The 19286-nt window shown below is 32.3% G+C and overlaps 1 protein-coding gene across 5 annotated transcripts in view; it reads right to left on the reverse strand.

Annotated features, from left to right (window-relative positions):
• The window catches only part of NOVA1 (NOVA alternative splicing regulator 1), a 139847-nt gene that overhangs the window by 82203 nt on the left and 38358 nt on the right, over positions 1-19286 (reverse strand). Inside the window, exon 1 of one of the 5 annotated variants that reach the window (XM_019746880.2) lies at positions 13175-13276. The exons of the other annotated variants lie outside the window; for them this stretch is intronic. The gene's annotated coding sequence lies outside the window, so the exon portion shown is untranslated. Of the gene's footprint in view, positions 1-13174; positions 13277-19286 lie in introns of those variants that run through there. 5 annotated transcript variants of the gene reach the window in all.

The following is a 19286-nucleotide window of genomic DNA, read 5'->3' on the forward strand; positions in this document are numbered from 1 at the left end:
GATATTCTAAATATTTACTCAAGACCAATGAAAACATATGTCTGCACAAAGACTTGACCTCAAATGTTCACAGCAATTTTATTCCTAATAGTCAAAAACTGAAAACCTAAATGTCCATCCATAGGTGAGTGAATAAAAAAACCTATACATTCAGACAATGATTACCCCTCAATGATGAAGAGGAATAAATAACTTATGAAACAACAGGGATGGATTTCAAAAACATTATGCATAGCAAAAGAAGCCAGACATAAGGCTACATAAATATGATTCCATTTAAATAAAACCCTAGAAAAGTCAAACTGAATCTATAGTGACAGGAAACAGATCAATGATTGTCAGTGACAGGAGGACTGGGGGGAAAGGAGGGATGGGGTGAGAGAGGGGAAGAGAAGGAAGACAGTCTGGCAAGGGGCACCATGGGATTTTGGGGCATGATGGAAATACACCTTCCCTGACTGTGGTGTTAGTTACATGGGGTTGTATTACTCATACATATAAGGCAGTTGGGCAGATACTTTAAAATCACCCTCATAAAATAAGTTCTTGCAAGACTTTCATATCTTTTGAGGGCAGAAAATCTTTCATTTTGATATCCACATTTCATGTGCTTGGCACACATTTGCTGAGAAATTAACTTCAAACAAATTTCAAACATTATGTCTAAACTCCCTCACTATAGAATTCTTTAATTTTCCAGATAAAGATTTACTAAAAAATATTACTAAATAAAATGATTTCCTTTGTAGATCACCCTTCATGCTATATGGTTCAGAAATCTTTTAGAATATCTACTTCTTTTCTCCTGGCTAACTACTGAACTACTGTTTCTAGTAGATAACCTTGGTTTCTAACAAAATATCTATGATCCAGACATTGATTTTCTTATTCCAACGTTTTCATGTTAATGACAGTTTGTCTATGTAGAATATAATACACCTTTCAAATGAAATCAGAGCTACAGCTTATGAAATAAAGGTAAGGCAAACATTTCCTTCAACCCCAAATACACCTGACAAAAGCTGGGCGCTGTATTAATTTTTCCCTCATTTACTACTTCCAACCAATGAACAAGTCTTTAGTAATTCTATTTTGTTAGTATTTTTTCATCTATATTCTTTTCTTCCATTCCATCTCTACCTATATCCCTAGTTCAGAAGGCATTTATGTTTCTTTTGTGGTAATGCAATGGCTAACCTGTTCTAACAATCCTGCCTTCAGTAAAGTTTTCCATGCTACTATTGCTACCATAGACTGAGCTTTTAAAAATATGTACCTGTTGATGATAAACCCAGAATTAACATTATTAACAGGCTATCAACATCTTTAGGAAAAAGTACTAATTCAAGAACTACTTGCAATTCTCTCAGTTCTTTTTTACTAATTTTCATTATGCCTTAGTCCCTGCTGCCTGTATTCATGATGCAATCCTTATCAGAAACTCTGTTTACGTGATAATTTCTTCTGTCTTTCTCCTAGCAAAACTTTCTTCTCATTACTATGTTTCCTGAGATTAACAATCCTATATTCTTTATTTCTTCACATACAGCACCTAGTACAATGCTTAGCACATAGTATGTGTGCAACAAATTTCCTTTAATATCTTGATAGAGTGGACAAATCCCTGGGAACAACGTAAATTCTCAAAATGACTCAAGCAAAAATTAAATAACCAAAGAAATGTAAAAGTCTGTCAAAGAGTTATATTCAAATAAGCTCAGAGCTCATAGTGCTTCATACGATCTTTCAAATTTTAAACGAAGAGACGAATTTCATGCTATAAAAACTATCCATCTACAGAAAAATATAGAACATCTTTAAATACACTTTATTAATTAGCATAACTCTGATATCTCCAATGGAAAAGGAAGTCATACACAAAACCAACCACACACAAATGAATCACATTTATTAACGTAAACATTTAAAAATAATAAACTACTGATAATTAAGTCTAGCAATGCACTGAAAAATGGATACACTGTAATCAAATACAGCTTAATCCAGAAATGCAAATGGAGGTTAATAATGAACAACGAACAAATTACTTTCCTATGATTAGAAAAAAATAGCTATCCCAAATTAATAGCAAATATGATACATAAAAGGAAAAATATTTTGGACATTTGCATTAAAAATTGAAAGCAGCAAGAAGATAAAATAGAAACAAGATGTATAAAGTTACTACCGTAAAATAGAGAAAAAAATGATTATTTATCGATTTTATGACTGTCTAGAAAATGAACTAAATGCAACCATACTTAATATAAAAATTTAATAAAAGAGACAAAAGTAAAATAGTATAGAAAATGAATAATGTTTCTATATGTGGTAGGCTGAATAATGGCCTCTGAAATAATATCCACATCCTAATCCCTAAAATTTATTAATGTCCCCTTATATGCTAAAGGGGAGTTGTGATTAAAGATTTTGAGATGGGGAGACTATCTTAGATTATCCAGGTGAGCACTAGGTATCATCAAAGGATACTCATAAAACAGAAATAAGAATATCAGAGGACGATGTCGATGTCATGACAGAAGCAAGAGGTTGGAGTGATTCAAGGAAGGGGTTCTCAAACCAAGGAAAATAGGAAGCCTCCAGAAATTAGAACAGGCAAGAAAAGGGACTGTCCCCTACAGCCTCCAAGAAGAACCAGCTCTGTCAACCTTAGTTTTCACCCAGTAAAACTGACCTTGGACTTCTGGCCTCCAGAACTGTAAGATAATAAATTGTGTGCTGTTTTAGGCCACAAAATGTGTGGAAATGTTTAGTGACCACAGAAAACTAATATCCTATATAGCACTATAATAATTAGTTACTAATATTAATGGGGAAAAATTTAAACAAGCAACTAGGACTGAAGACCACAAAAGACTGGGGGGAAGAAACAAACAAAACAGAGGCAACAATGTGATAGATTGTGAAAGAGGTGAGAAAGGAATGTTATGTTAGGAATTTGGGAACAGCTGCTCTAATGAGTACCATATGAGCTTGAAACATCAATGATGAGATACAGTCAACCATGTGAGACTGGAGGAAGAAGGATCCAGAAAATGGAGACTCATAAGTGCAAAAGGACATGAAGCTAGACAGGTTGGCTTGTTTGAGAGAAGCCCGAACTATCTAGACCACATTGGACAGAGGGGAGACTGACATAGTATGCAATTAAAAATCTCAGGGCCAAATCATGCTGGGACTACAACCCAACATGTAGTTTCTGTGATATAAATCATCACAGAAAGTTAAAATGGCCCTCAAAACAATAAGGACAATATCAACATTTTAGAATAAACAAGGCTGGACACAATTCACAATTGAAAAAATACAACTGGTCAATCAATACACACATTAAAATTTCAACCTAGCTAGTAATCAAAGATAAACAAATGAAAATAGCAATATGTAGTGTTTTTTTTTTTTTTTTTACCTTTCATTATTTATATATATATTGGCAGTGAGGTGAGAAAATGACAAAAGATTATTACTTATGCTAGCAAAATTGAGGAAAAAACTAAATAATCGAAAATAGAGATGTGATTTAAATAAATTATGGTATATTTTTTTTACCATGGAAAAGTTGTATCTTCAAAGAATCTTTAATGTTTAATTATGTCTGATTCTATTGCTTAAACCATTTCTAATCTATTCACAAATTCTAACGGTGTTTCTCCAAAACATTCTACCTTTCATCATTTCTACAGTGAAAAGCCCTAAAACACCATAATTTCTAGACTACTACTTCCTAATAATTACCTCCTCTAGACCATCAACCCTTTCCCGTATTCATCTTCCACACAATAGGAAGAGTGATTTCCTCACTGTTAATCATCAGAACATTTGAGTGCCCAATGTCTTCACATTGTAACTATAATAAAATTCTAACTGCTCACTGTGGTCCACTTGATCTGCCCCTGTATTACTTAAAAGACCTCACCTCCTGCCCCACACTCTCTCTCCCTAACAATGTTTAACATACACAGCATTTCTTTCTTTTCTTTGAACATGCCCCACTCATTCAAATCCAGGCCATTATTTTTGTTATTCCTGATGACTGGAATGTGATTTTTTCCCCTCCTAATCATATAGAGCTCAACTCAAATATCCTTCTATGAAGATGTTTCCTCTTGCTATCCTAGCTAAAGTATATTCCCCCTCAACAATTTTTATTGCGTGCACTTATTTCCTTCATAGTATTTATGCCTATCCAAAAGTATGCATTTATTTAATGTTATATATTTATGTCTCCTTCTTCACTAATGAGACTATAGCTCCCTGAGAGCAGAGACTTTCTGTATTCCCAGCATGTAGGAGAGTGCCTAGCACTGTTTAATAAATAAACATTTATTAAATAAATGAATGAATGGATGAAGAGTAAGAATAATAGAATATTATACAAATAACAGAATGTTAATTATATTAAGTTTACTAAGGGACACACAAACTATGAATAGATATAATATGTAGGGTATAAAAGCAATAAATGATAGCATTAACATAAATATAGACAGTCTGGAAAATAGATAAAACACATATACGCTTCAAATTTTATTTTTATATATCATATAAAATTAACCTGACTTGAAAATTTATCATTTACAATGAAATTAAGACAATAGATTTTAAAAAAGTGAATAAAATTAAAAGCTCTTATGTATATATGTGTATATGTGTGTAGGTAGATGACAGCTATAAATATACACAAACATACATACTAAAAGAAAATGAAGAGCAATGAGAAGAAAATAGGATTATACTAATCCAAACATTCAAAATATAGACTGAAAAGAATATTTTTAAGAGAACACATTTAAAAGTCATCTGATTTCTGTATAACACTAACAAACATTCATTCAAATAATTTTATGAAACCTTCTAGAAAAACTGAATAAACACATATTCAAATTCAATCCAATCTGGAATGACAGCACCTTCAAAATGAAAATTTTCAGGTATCAGTGATTATCTTTAAATACTACAAGAGGAAGAGGCAAACAAGACAACTAAGCTACCTATAAAGTTCTAGCATAGTAATCACGAAAATGCACTACAGCAGATACTCCTAGGCGGCCACTGTATTCTCTTACTAGGATAAGTTAGATCATGAGTGGGACCAGTACTTGGGTTAAAGACTTTTGTAAATAATGATTTACTGAGAATATTTTCCATGGAAAGGACAAAGGTGAATAATATGTGGTTCCTACCCGCAACGAAAATGTAATATAAACAGAAAGACAAAACCAGTATACAAATCTTGAAAAATGAGAAGTAATGAACCAGAGTTTTATCAATGGATATAGAATTAAGCATACTGATCAAGACAACATCTTAAAAGCAAAACAATTAGGATCCTGAAATAAACAGGATGATATTCAACTCAAAAAGGAGAGGAGAGAGTGATATTATTTTGACCCTGCATCACAAGGTACATAGTGAACCCATAGCAAGAATGATTGAGGTTGAGAGACAAAATAAGAATGGAGGACTAAAGATTTGGTTTGATTTCAGACATGCTATACCTGTCATAACCTGCAGTACAGTGGGAAAGGGTGGAGTTAGAATTTCAGAGAGAAGCATTAAGTTAAAAAAATGAATTAATAGCTAACTTCTTTATTATTTGCAGTTATATCCATAACATGAGTAAGGTATTATGCACAGAAGCACTATCTGTGATTAAGTATAAAATAAAAGACTAGGTTTCTGATGAATTTTAGAGTTCATTACTATTTAATTTTTAATATTGTACTTGACCCACTAAAAAAGGGTTTTAAAATTAAAGTCCTATACAATAGCACGATTGAAAAAGTCATTTAAAAGGGGGAAAAACATAACAAATATTTAAAATTATAATATGTTTTAGATGGTATGTTTTGAAAAGCTTTATTTTTAAGCATTAATTTTCCTATTTGATAATCAGGGGATGTCCATACCAGATGCTTCCCAAAAATTCTCCTATATTTTTGTTTTCCCAAGTATGCTCACAAAAGCTTAGAAAAACAGAATTTTGTGTTTTCTAATATCAAACTTCCATCATATAGCAATATTCAACTTAAAGTAAAAAACACAAGAATAATTAATTTTACTAATTTTGTAAGGTAAGTGGAATGTTGTTGGCGTTACTGCAATGGTTGGGGAAGTGGGTAAACAGGAATAAACAGTGTTTCTTGATATCTAAAACTGCAAATCACTTAGCCATATTTTATTGTTTGTTCCTTTTTATGAAACACAAAAACTCAAGTCTACCGGTATATGAAACATGACTGCATACAAGTAATTATATATATTACATTTCCTGGCATCTACACTACTTGAAATTCAACTAACCCTGAGATCTGCCATATTGAGCATTTCACATTACATTTTCATTCATTAAGTTTCCAAAGCCAGTAAGTATTAATGGATAAAATTATCATAAATGAAATATTAAAATGTCACCAGTTATATTGGTGAAAGTTAATAAATAAGGTAAAAATCTTTTTTTAAAACTTTGCATGAGATAGTCCATATTTAATGTGGAAAAAGGATCAAAATATTACTGGAATATTTTATCACAAATTAACTTACCTTCTCTCAAACATTAATGATCTGATTTAAAGAGAAAATATTTTTCTATTTTACCTTCTTCGTATACTATTTGTCCTCATTTGGAATTTTCCATGGAAAAAAAAGTTTTCGGTATAAAAGGAATTTTTCAATTGATTTCTTAATTATCTAGTCATCGTATATTTGCCTTACTATACATATTAAAGAATCCTACTTTGGCTAAATTTTAGTAATAAAGACTGCATTATTCTGTTGAGGAATGGCAGAAAGTCAATACTAGATGCCAAATTATTTAAGGCAACTTATTTACAGTAATCACTCAAAATAACAATAGAAAAAAGCCTGATTAACACAGCACTTTACTCCCAACAAATACAATTATAAGTTAGAAAATTTAATTTTCTGTTCTAGAAATACTATTCTCTCATAACCAACATTCTTGGTGACTAACAGCTTGACTTTTTTTTTTGTTACTACTTTGATCATATTTAGTGATACAATCTGAAATGTTGAAGAACTTAGAAAAAAGAATATCCAATAATGGAAAAAAATTGTAATTAAAAAAAATTATTTTCTTTTATTAGTTTTCACTTTCAACATGAATCTTCTTGGAATACCTAGCTATCTTTATATTGTAATTAACACCATCAAGTGTAATAAAGAATAAAAGTAATGAGATGCAGAGAAAATGAAAGACAATGAACTATACCAAAACAGAACTAAAGCCTAAAATAAACCACTGGTTAAAAAAATAAAAAAAAAATCAAAGTCATAAAAACTAACTCTTGTCCCCTGAAATATTTTTTGGAATAAAGATAGAAATAAATAAAAATAGAAGTATTAATTACTCAACAATAATTTCACAAACTTTAATCTCAGTGTTCAGAAGAGATTCATCAATTCAACAAGTAACATACTGAACACATAAGGGAGACGAAGAAGTAAGGGGTTACCAACAAGCAAGTCAGTGGCTGTCTCAAAAATACTTACAATTTAGTCAGGGAGACAGACATATTTATAGGCTATACAACAACATTTTAAACAAAGTATTAGAACACAGAACACAATAGAGAAAAGTATTTAGCCTAACTGCTAAGACAGATAAAGACTTCACAGAAATTGAGCATCAAAGATTGGGTAAGATTCCACTAGGACTAAAAGACAGGAAGGACATTCCAAACACACAGAATAGGCTAAGACAAGGCATGGAAAACAGAAATGGAAGAACACTCATACCGTGTTTCCCCGAAAATAAGACCTAGCCAGACTATCAGCTCTAATATGTCTTTTGGAGCAAAAATTAATATAAGACCCAGTATTATATTTTATTATATTATATAAGACCCAGTCTTATGTTAAAATAAGACCAGGTTTTATATTAATTTTTGCTCCAAAAGATGCATTAGAGCTGATGGTCCGGCTAGGTCTTATTTTTGGGGAAACATGGTAGAAACACGGGAGAAAGTGCAAGCTGCCCATTATGGCCTCAGTGTCAGTCGTATAATCGAATATTAAAATGGGAATTTTCCTGTTTTCACAGTTTTAGCTAAGGACCCAATGCTGAGAATAAAAGGTTGGTTCCAAGTACTAGAACTGATGTGACGGATCATCTGTGTAACACTTGAAAGGACTGGCTTAAAATTGCTCAGGCATCCTTTAATCTATCATTCACATCAAAGAATATAAGCACATTGGAAGAAGGGAGCTTATAGATTGTTTGAGGAAGAAATAGAACAGTGATTCACTCAGTTTTGCCTATGTCCATTAGAATATAGGACACAATGCATGGTACAGGAACTGGACTTAGATCTGAAAAAATATCTAACGGCAAGAGGGCAAGGTGACCTCAGTCTGGGCTACTACCTTAGAAATGGCCAAGAGTTCCAGAGTTTGTGAAGTAAAGAATTACATTTTCCCATGGGACAGATAAGGACTCCTTGGAAAGGGACTAGCACTGAAGCATTTTTAAAGGAACTCTACCTAGAGGAAGGAAGGGAGGGAGGAAGCAGAGGAAGGAAGGAAGGAAGGAAGGAAGGAAGGAAGGAAGGAAGGAAGGAAGGAAGGGGATAGGGAGGGAGGGAGGGGAAAAAAGAGAGGGAGAGAGGGAGAAGGGGAGGTAGGGAGGGAAAGAAACAAACAGACTGGAGGTGGACCAGAAAATTGGAGACTAAGGATAGTCAAAACAAGACAAACAAAAAAAGCAGCGCCTGCATCAAGGAACCACAACTGGGTTATTCCCAGAAAGCAGGAGTCTTTGATAAACCCAGAAAAATTAAAAGAAAGAATACAGAAGAGGTAAAGACACACCTGAACAGCATTTATCAAGTGGCAGAAAATAATATTCAAGAGTGGGATTACAGGTACAAGTGACAGCAAAGAATAAAGGAACTTTCTGTTTGCACCCTAGTGAGTTCATCTCTTTTAATAAACCCATTAAGAGTACTAAATTAGTGGGCAAAGTAATCTAATTATAAGGCCATAATTTTGATATGACTATTGAGCTTGAAATGTATTCTATAAATATAGAAGAATTAAAGTAATTTTTTAAAGAGTACTAATCATATAATGATATATGTTTGAATTCCTTTAGGGTGAACCAACATCTATTTATAAAATGTTCATTCATTTCCTGAGTTGCAGAAACTCTGTTAAGTAGTGGGGAAAAGAAGTTAAAGGCAGACTTCACCCTCAGCAGACAAGTGCAAAGGCAGTTGCAGTACATCTGCTGATGCAAGAACCGGAATAAGCAAATCACAAAGGATCCGATAGAAGGATCAGCTAACAAAAGTATAAGGGATGAACAAGGTGTAGGAACCATCTTAGTTTACGAGAAATCTAAAGTAAGACCTGAAGAATGAGGTTGACTTATACAGATGATAGTAGCCTAGGTATAAAGGGATGTGTGAGTGGTTGGAAAGAAAATTGATGGCAGACAAAAGCCCAAAGAAAGCATGACATACTCTGGGAAGTGTAAAAAGTTTAGTATCAATCAGTCAACACATGCCATTTATAAGGAAAGAAATGAAGCCGAGGACAAGGAGGAGCCAGATCACAAGCCTAGACAAGAAATTTGGATTTTAGCATAAAAACAATGGGGCCATTGGAGTTTTAGTAACACCCATTTTTCTTATACTAGTATAGCTGATATATGGTAAGCACTCTTTCACACGTTTAATTGTTTTTTCCTCACAACAACCCTGTGAGGTAGGTGTGATGATTCCCAATTAACAAAGAAAAAAGTTGTTAGACAATTTATACTTTATTAAATAGCTACAAAGTAGCAGTCAGGATTGCAGATCAGAAAATGCATTAGGAAGAACGAACGAACACACACACACACACACACACACACACACACACACACCACATAGACATTTCAGTTATAGGAAAAATTTTAAGTAATAATGCTTGCTAATTGAGTATTAAAGATAAAAAGATTTGTAGCATCAAAAGTTCTTTACGAAAACTTATACATTTAAAATTTTCAACTATTTCAATTTATATTGAGAAATACCTGCATAATTCATAAAAACAGGCAAGAATTAATTTATGTGTATAACAAGATAAGCAAAGACTGAACTAATTATATGAGTATTTTATTTCAGTATATACTGTATCTGCCTGAAGGTATTTGGAAAAAATAAAGACCTTTTCACATTTACTTCTAAAATATATAAATTCAAATGGCATATATTATTTTATGAATATAAATTATATTTTGGATGATAAAAAATAATGTCTGAATACTAAAATTTAAATGAAATAACTCAAACATAAACCATTTAATATACAATGAATTGTCCCTCTAATGTTAAATTGCAAAATCATCTCCCCATTATTCACAATAAAACACTTGAAAGTTTTCATATCCTTGTCATATCATAAGAATTTGTTCAGGATATTTGATAAGATAATTTTTAAAAATCTTTTCGGGATGAATATAAAAATATGTCCCCAATTGAAAAGACAAAGTACGTATTTTGCAAAACAGAGGAGACTATCAGAGAATTTAAAAATATGCATTGAAACTATTTAAAAATGTATGTTCTTTAAAATTAGTTTAAATTACATAAGATCTACACTCAAACTATTATTTCTTTATATCTTTTTATTTTCTCACCAATTTCGCTATTTCTTCAGCTGATCCTAGTATTTCTTTTTAAAGCCTTTAACTGAAAGCTAGTTGTCAGCATTTTATTGCAGAGGTCTAAGTACATATCATTAAGTATTTGAAATTCATATTATTTATGCATTTGCTTGATTTTTCCTATTTCAAATAGAAAATTATAATGGTGAGGATAAAAAAATAAAGGTTTCATTAAGATTTAATTAGTCTTGATCTAGTACTTATTTCTGAATTCCAAAATTAAATAATAAGTCCAACCATAATTCTGGTCCTTCAGAATAAGATGAAGAGCCCTCCCTTGGAAAATAATCAAATAGATATTAGGTTTCTATAATATACTTTATGCAATGAAGATAATTTCTAAATAAAATAAATGTTTCAAATATACAATTTAACTAACAAACAACATTTTCCTTTATTTTTGATTATACAAATAGTACATGTTCATTAAGTTCAATTAATATACAAGCATATTCAATAAAAATAAAAGTTTCCATCTAATTCCCCTTTTCTGAATAATATACACTGGAAGTATATTAAAGTGTAAGATTCATATGGTTAAAAACCGTTATCTAATAAGCTGTTAAATTTACATCATCCACAGAAGGTCTAATATATAACAATTAAAATCTTCTATATTTGAAAAATAAATACTCTGATATGCACCAATAGGTATAGTTCGTACCTTTTCATGAAAACATTAAATATATAAAACATATGATCTATTCCGTCAAGTATGATTACTTCAGTTAATAAGCTGAATGGGATTAAGCAATACTTACAATTACACTGTTTGCAGAAAATGCAAAAGAACCAATTATAGCAAATTAAATTTTCATATACTGATAAAATACCTTCTTGCTAGAGACACATAAGTACATGTCTAAACTATATTCTTTAAAATGGTAATGTTTATTTCTTTAGTGCTTTGACTATTGAATGAAGTATTAAGTCTATGCAAGTAAGCGGGGAAATCTTTAAAAGTTAGTTTTTTGGTAATATTTAACTACATTCTATTTTGAATGTAATAAAGCCGAGTTTTGATAATTTACCTGATGCTTCCATGTTAAATAGGATATTGAGAACTGTATTGTATTTATTCTCAAAAAAAATATATATATATATATATATACATATATATGTGTGTGTGTGTGTATATATATATATATATATATATATATACACACATACATACACACACACACATATATACATATTTCAAAAGAGTGGGGGTAATTGCACTACAAAATTAGTTGAAAATCTTTGTAGGAAATCAGACCTGTTCTTTTGACTGTAAAATACCATCACTCAGCATTTAATTAATACAAATAACATTCTAAATAGAACAAAAATCACTTGCACCAAAGTATCTTGTTTCCATAATGTAAGGTACAATTCCAAATACACAGAATTCTACCGCTGAGTAGAACTGAAAATACTTAAAGAAAGGGTCTCTAGAAAATAATTTCTTCCACCCACCTCATTTTACAAGTACGTAAACTGTGGCCCAGACTTTTATCTGCATTCATTGAGAATCTATAGGTATAGAGATATACACAAATATCATTTAATTTATGACACATAATTTAGATTAGCTAAAAAAATAACACTGTACTTTATAATCATCACAGATTAAGATTCTGAATACTAATGGACCCTAATTTCTTGCCATAGAAATGTCTATAGAAGCACACACAAAAATTTTTTTTAAATTGATAACTAGTACATCAGACTATTGACTAAAAAGGCAAAACAATTAAATATAACAATCCATATCATATTGTTTAACAATAGACACAGCAGTTCCTAATGTCATTTTCCTATCCTATAAGTCATAAACATGCCAAACTATTACTAAAGATAGCATTCTTATAAATTTGTCTTTACAAAAGAGAAGAAAATCATTAAATAATTGAATTGGGGAGAGAGACTAAAATACAGTTAGTGGAAGTTAAAATGTTTAACTGTTTCTTCTCTCTCAAGCTTTGTTTCAATATGTTAAAAAAAATTTAACTCAATATTTCTAAAATAAAGAATAAATACTAGGTTCATCATAAACTGGCTCTGATGCAAAAATTTCCCCAAAAGAGTGAAAGTATTAAGACTAAGACATACAACACTGCAAGCAAAGCTAACTAGGGTGTTCTCATTGTATTATAAGTTGATTTGCTACTTTAAGAATACAGCTCTAAAATCTTATATAATATTGGTTTGGTTATTCGAAAATATTTAAAAAACAAATTGATTTTTTTAAGTATCATTAAAAGTGAAGTATTTATAAAAGCATTTTAGTTTCATTTGCTTTTAGAATAAAGTCATTTCCTTTTGTTCATTACTCATTTTGGTACCATTCACAAATTACATGACCTTAAAATAAATTTAGAGCCAGGGAGGGCAGCACTAAGTTTAACTGACCTCAATACATTTTTAAATGATGCTCCCCAGTTATTTGTTATTCACTCTTATTGGGGTTTCCAGTCTAGAGCAGGTTCACAAGAAACTTACAGTCTATGTAGTACTCCTAGTCAGTTTCACTCTGCAGATGGCACAGTGGAGAAATACCTTCTGTACAGGACCATGTACAATTTCTTCTGCAGCTGTCAGCACCTAGGGGAAAGTGCGCTGTTAAACAGTTGCTGCGTTCCACCTCAGAAGTGGCTGCAATTCGGTGGTGGGTGAAGTGATTCCTGTACATATATACAGGGATGAAAAGTACTATAGAAAATGAAAATATTTAACAACAAAAGTGGCTGTCTGAAAACTGTGCTACAGCAAAACAGAATACATCAGTCAGTCATAAGAGTCCTACACAGATGAGCTACCATTCATTTAAAAATTGAATGTCAAAAATGATTGAAGGAAAAAATAGACATAGTTATTCAATAACAATATAAGTCAATGTTAAAACTTCTGTGTCAAAAATATAACCCAAACATTGCATATTGACTTCTAACATTATTTCTATAGTAATCTACCTAAAACCAGGCAAATGTATACAGTAAAATGTATACACTCTTTTCAGCTAATTTAATACTTTTGTTTCAGGTGACAATTCAAGGAGGAAAAAAAATAAGTGAGATCAGAATGCAAGCACAAGTAAGATTAAAATATCTAAAAAGAAATGAAAAACATTCTGAAATTCTAAATTACTGTTATGCAAAAGCCCCACAATTTTATGAAATAACTAGTCCTCAACACTAGCAGTGGTTATATTATTTTTGGAGCTTTAATAGCAATCCCATTATAAAAGGACAACTTCTCTTCAAAGTTATGTTGAGTGAGAATCTAAACAGTCTCTATCCTTTGTTCATGTAAACAATGAATTAACCAAATATATGGTAACTTTTATTTCATTAGTACAGAAAATTATTACCACATCCTACTTTGATTAGAATACTACCTCCCTTTCTATTTATCTTTGATAAAATCAGAAAATTCAAAAATTCTCTGAGAAATATCACTGAATCACTAGGCTATTTTTCTAATCTTCTACCTCAAGGAACAGCTACTATGTTTATACTACTCTGAAGAGGTAACTGTTTACATTATTTCAATGTATCACATTTAGGTTCCTGAAACAGATTGAGGATGCTTTGAAGCAAAGTCCAACAAATGTAACCACTAAAAAGTGTCCCATAAGTCAAACTTTTCTGAATCTCACTTGCCATACCAGGCTTTATTTGTTTTGGCATATAATTAGTGGCGTTAGAGATATCTGAACATTTCCTTTCAGCTTTCTCAAATTCTTTCTAGAATAAGCCATAGTATAAATATTTCCTTTAAGTGACAAGAGGTGGTAGAAGACAAAGAAAGTACAGAGCCCCCAATCTCTTTATTAAAAGAAGACATAGATCAGGAAATCCCAATCTGGAATTTACGGAACCTAGGAATTGTGCTGAAGGACATGAGTATAAAGACACATTAAACAAGTTCGTAAGTAAAATTTTCTAAGGAAAATGGGCCGTGAGCTTTTATTAGGTTCTCAAAAGGCTCTGTGACTTCCCCCAAACGTTCAAGGAAGTACTGGTAAGTGAGGTGAAGACAACCAACTGGATACATAGCCGTATTCATTTATTAAATGTCTTACTCTGAGCTGTTTCTTCTTAGGTAAAATAAGTAACAGACACAGGGGTTTTCTAACAACTAAATGAAATAACTCACATAAAGCACATGGTACAATAATTGACTTATCAGTAACAGTAATAATTGTTCAAAAGAGCTATCTCAACTAAAACTTGCTTATAGAGTCCCATCTTACTTAAATTATGGGAACAGAATGACACATATACTATTTTAACAGAGTACTCAGAGAAAAACGAAGGAAATAGCATTATTTGAATGAAATAATTTCCAAATAATGAGGAATGAGTCCACAGACTATCGATGGTAAGAATACGGCAGATAGATGGCATACCAAGAACAAAGACCTGAGACAGGAACAGGTGACCCAAATGTTAACCTGAAGACAAATCACATATGTAGGACTTTGTAGGCCATAAGGACTTCATATTTTTTTGTATTAAGTGTTAGAGAAAGCCACTGCAGAATTTTGACTGGAGGAGTGACATAACTTATTTCATCTGTCAAAAGGATCATGCCTGCTGCTGTGATGGAATTGACAGTCGATAGCAAAAATGGAAGTACTAGGACGACTATGGTAAAATTTACTTAATAGAATATCAGGTGGGATTTTTCCCATTGTCCAGGGATAGGAAATTAGAACCCAACACTAAGAAGAATCATCAACCAAATACTTCTCATTCAGAATACAGCCCAAATAAGTGAGAGCCAACCACTCCTCCATAACTTAACATGTTTACCTTCCTCAGTGCCTCTTTACCCCAGACTACCCAACCCTGCTCCATTTTGAATGAGTTGATCATCAGTTTGCTCCACTGACTTAATGTAGGTGAACAATGATGTTGTCAAGAGTCCAAATCAAACAAGAGAGGGTCCAAAAGATTCATAATGGAAGATTGACATCTTATCTCTCAATTGGACCTCTGCTTGTGTTTAGACTTGATTATCTTATGCCCCCTCCCGCCCCCCCAAAGCCCATTTAACAAGAGAAAAAAAGACTTGGAGTTGGAAAAAGCGGTAGAGAGAACTGGAGTCACTATTTGTAATAGCAAGAGGTGTCTTGACTGTGAAAGTAGCTGAACTTGAGTCCACAGACAACACAGACTTAAGCAGCCGGAGGCTGTGGGTATACTGGAAAGGTGGGAGCTGAGAAAGAGTAGAAAAGTTAAGCCAGAACTGGAAAGTATGACCCGCCAAAAATACGTCACCCCCCTAAAAAAAAGTTTTGCACATGTGCTACATCAGATACCTTAGTATTTGTCTTTCTTTTCCCACAGAAGGCAAGAGGTCTAGTCAGTGTTAGAGAAGTAGAGAGAGAAAAAAAAGAAAAAAGAAAAGAAAAAAGGAACAAAGGTGCTACGTAAGAGAGCCTTTCCCCTTCCCATCTCTCTCCTCTAGGTGTCAACACCCAGGAGGAAAAACTGGAATATAAATGAAAGAGCAAGTAACTCTTCACTCATTGGAGTGACCAGAGTGAATGACTAGATTCAACCCTTTCTACACCCCAATCTCCTAGAAAAGCCTAAGTGTCATAAAGTAGAAGGGGAAAGTTGAGTTTTAAACTTGGCTATGAGGTTAAAAGTCAAACTAGTCTGATTCAACTGACTTGACTAAAGTCAGATTAAACAGATTTTCTGAAGCGTCCAAGAAGCTATGACATTTTTCTTCAGATGAATAAAGAAAGAAAAAAAGTGATTTGACCAATCATAAACAAAGGCCATATTGAAGAAAAAAAAAAAAACATATCATGTTTACATCCCCACTCAGTCATACTATATTATGAAATGGTTAGCACCAATTAGCTAGTAGGTGATTTTGACTTTTCATCTCTCTAACACATTCTACGAATACCAAGCTGAATGCCTGCATTATCTTATTTTTATTTCTTATTCTTATGAACAACTAGAAATTACATAACTAATGGGTATTTTATAAGGAATTTCTTAGATTTTTATCCTTGCATAAAAATTACAGAAATATTGTGAACATCTGTAAATAATACTAGGTCTTATTACCAACACTAAGAAATATAAATATTTTATATATTTGTGAGAACACTAGAAGCTAAAAGTAAAATCCCCTAAATAAGACACCAACTTCAGAAGCTTGTGGAACAAAAAGGCTCAAGGCAAGGAAAAAGCAAAGAAGAAAGAAAAAACAGGTTAGATTGTTTGTTGTTTTAAAGGAACACTTTCAATATTCATATTGGAAGAATTTAAAAATGATTTCAGAGAATATTTTGTTCTGACTCATAGCTTAATAACTTAGGACTTTGTTTTAAATGGAATCATGCTCTTTTCAGTCATTTAATATCTAATGGTACTTCTCTAAAAATTCAGGTATATCTTTTTTAATAAATTAAGGTATCAGTGTTTTACATGATTAATAATACATAATCTCACCTCTGTTTAAATGTCACATTTTTAGGGGATACATGATCCTATTACGTTGAGGTTTATAACTCCTTAATGTTCCCATTCGTTTTACAATCATTCATCATCCTAAATTATGTCTTGTATATTCAACATATATTTTATCAGTCAGTCCATAGAGATACGACATAATGAAGAGAAAGTAATGTGACTTAAAAATTACAAAACCAAGTTCTGTACTTATAGCTTTTTTTCTAGCCTACTTTTTCACATGATATAAGACTATCAGTTATAAATAAATCGGAAAGTGTAAGGAAAATCATACAAAGTCAAATAATCCAAACTTACATGTTAATTCAATGTTAGTAAATATTGTCGGCCAAATTATCAACACAATATTGAAGGACAAGCAAAAAATTGGAAGACTGATATGACACTATCTGACTTTAAGACTTACTATAAAGCTACAGTAATTAAGAAGCGTGGTATTGGTGAATGAACAAACTGATCAATGGAAGAGAAGAGAGAGCCTAGAAATAAACCCGCACAATCAACTGATCTTTAACAAAGGAGCAAACGAAATTCAAGGGGGAAAGGATAACCTCTTCAATAAATGGTGCTGGCTTAACTGGACATCCACATGGAAAAAAAAATAATTCTAGACGCAGACAATAAACTTTTCATAAAAATTAGATCTAAATGGACTAAAGACAAAGTTATAAAACTCCTAGAATGTAACACAGAAAAACTAGGTGACTTTGGGATTGATAATGACTTTTTAGATACAACACCAAAAGCATAATCCACGTAAGAAAAAATTGATCAGCTGGACTTCATTATAATTAAAAACATCTGCCCTGCAAAAAGAACACTGTTATGAGAATGAAAAAACAAGCCACAGACGGAAAGAAAATATTTGCAAAACACATATCTGATAAAGGACTAGTAATCTAAACATACAAAGAACTCTTAAAACTCAACAAGTGAAAACAAACAATCCAATTAAAAAATGGGCAAAAGATCTGAACAGACACCTCAACAAAAAGTGAAACTGATGGAATCTAAGTATACAAATGCTGAACATCATATGTGTTTTAGTTTGCTAGGGCTACCAAAAGAAAGTACCACCAACTGGATGGCATAAACAACAGAAATTGTCTCACAGGTTTGGAGACTAAAAGTCCAAAATCAAGGTGTTGGCAGTGTTAGTTCCTTCTGAGAGCTGTGAGGGAGGCTCATATTCCAAACCTATAGATGTTCCCATGGCATATCTCCATGTCCGAATATCCCTTTTGAATAAAGACATCCGTCACATTGGAATAGGACCCACAGTAATGACCTCACTTGAACTTGATTAACTCTGCAAAGACCCTATATACAAACAAGGTCACATTCTAAGGTACTGGAGATTAGGACGTCAACATATGAATTTTGGGGGAGACCTAATTCACTCTATAAGAGTATGTCATTAGAGAACTGGAAATTAAAGGGACAATGTGTAACCACTACGTGACTATTAGAATGGTTAAAATCCAAACAACTGACAGTAACAAATACTGGTAGGATGTGTGGCAATAGGAACTTCCAGTCATTGCTAATTGGAATACAAAAATGGTAAAGCCACTTTGGAAAAGTTGGGCAGTTTCTTTCAAACTGAACATACTCTTACCATATGATTCAGCAATCATACTCCTTGTATTTACCCAAATGAATTGAAATCTTACGTTTACACAAAAACCTACACACAAATGTTTACAGCATCGTTGTTCATACTGGCGAAAGTTGGAAGAAAGCAAGATGTCCTTCAACAGGTCAATGAAAAAACAAACTGTGTTATACACCAGTATTATATAATATTATTCAGTGATAAAAAGAAATGAGCTATCGTGTCTTAAATAGACATAAAGGAAACTTAAATGCATACTGCAAAATGAAAAAGCCAATATGAAAAGGCTACATACTTTATGATTCCAAGTATATGACTTCCTGGAAAAGGCAAAACTGTAGCAAGAGTGAAAAGATCAGTGGCTTCCAGAGATGGACGGGGAGGAAAGGAGAAATGAATAGGCAGAATGCAGGATGTTCCGGGCAGTGAAACTGTTCTGGGTGATACTATAATGATAGATGCAAGTCATTATATATTTGTAAAAACACAAAAAAGTGAA

Source organism: Rhinolophus sinicus, linkage group LG03 (genome assembly GCF_036562045.2).
Source record: "Rhinolophus sinicus isolate RSC01 linkage group LG03, ASM3656204v1, whole genome shotgun sequence".
Lineage (NCBI taxonomy): Eukaryota > Metazoa > Chordata > Mammalia > Chiroptera > Rhinolophidae > Rhinolophus > Rhinolophus sinicus.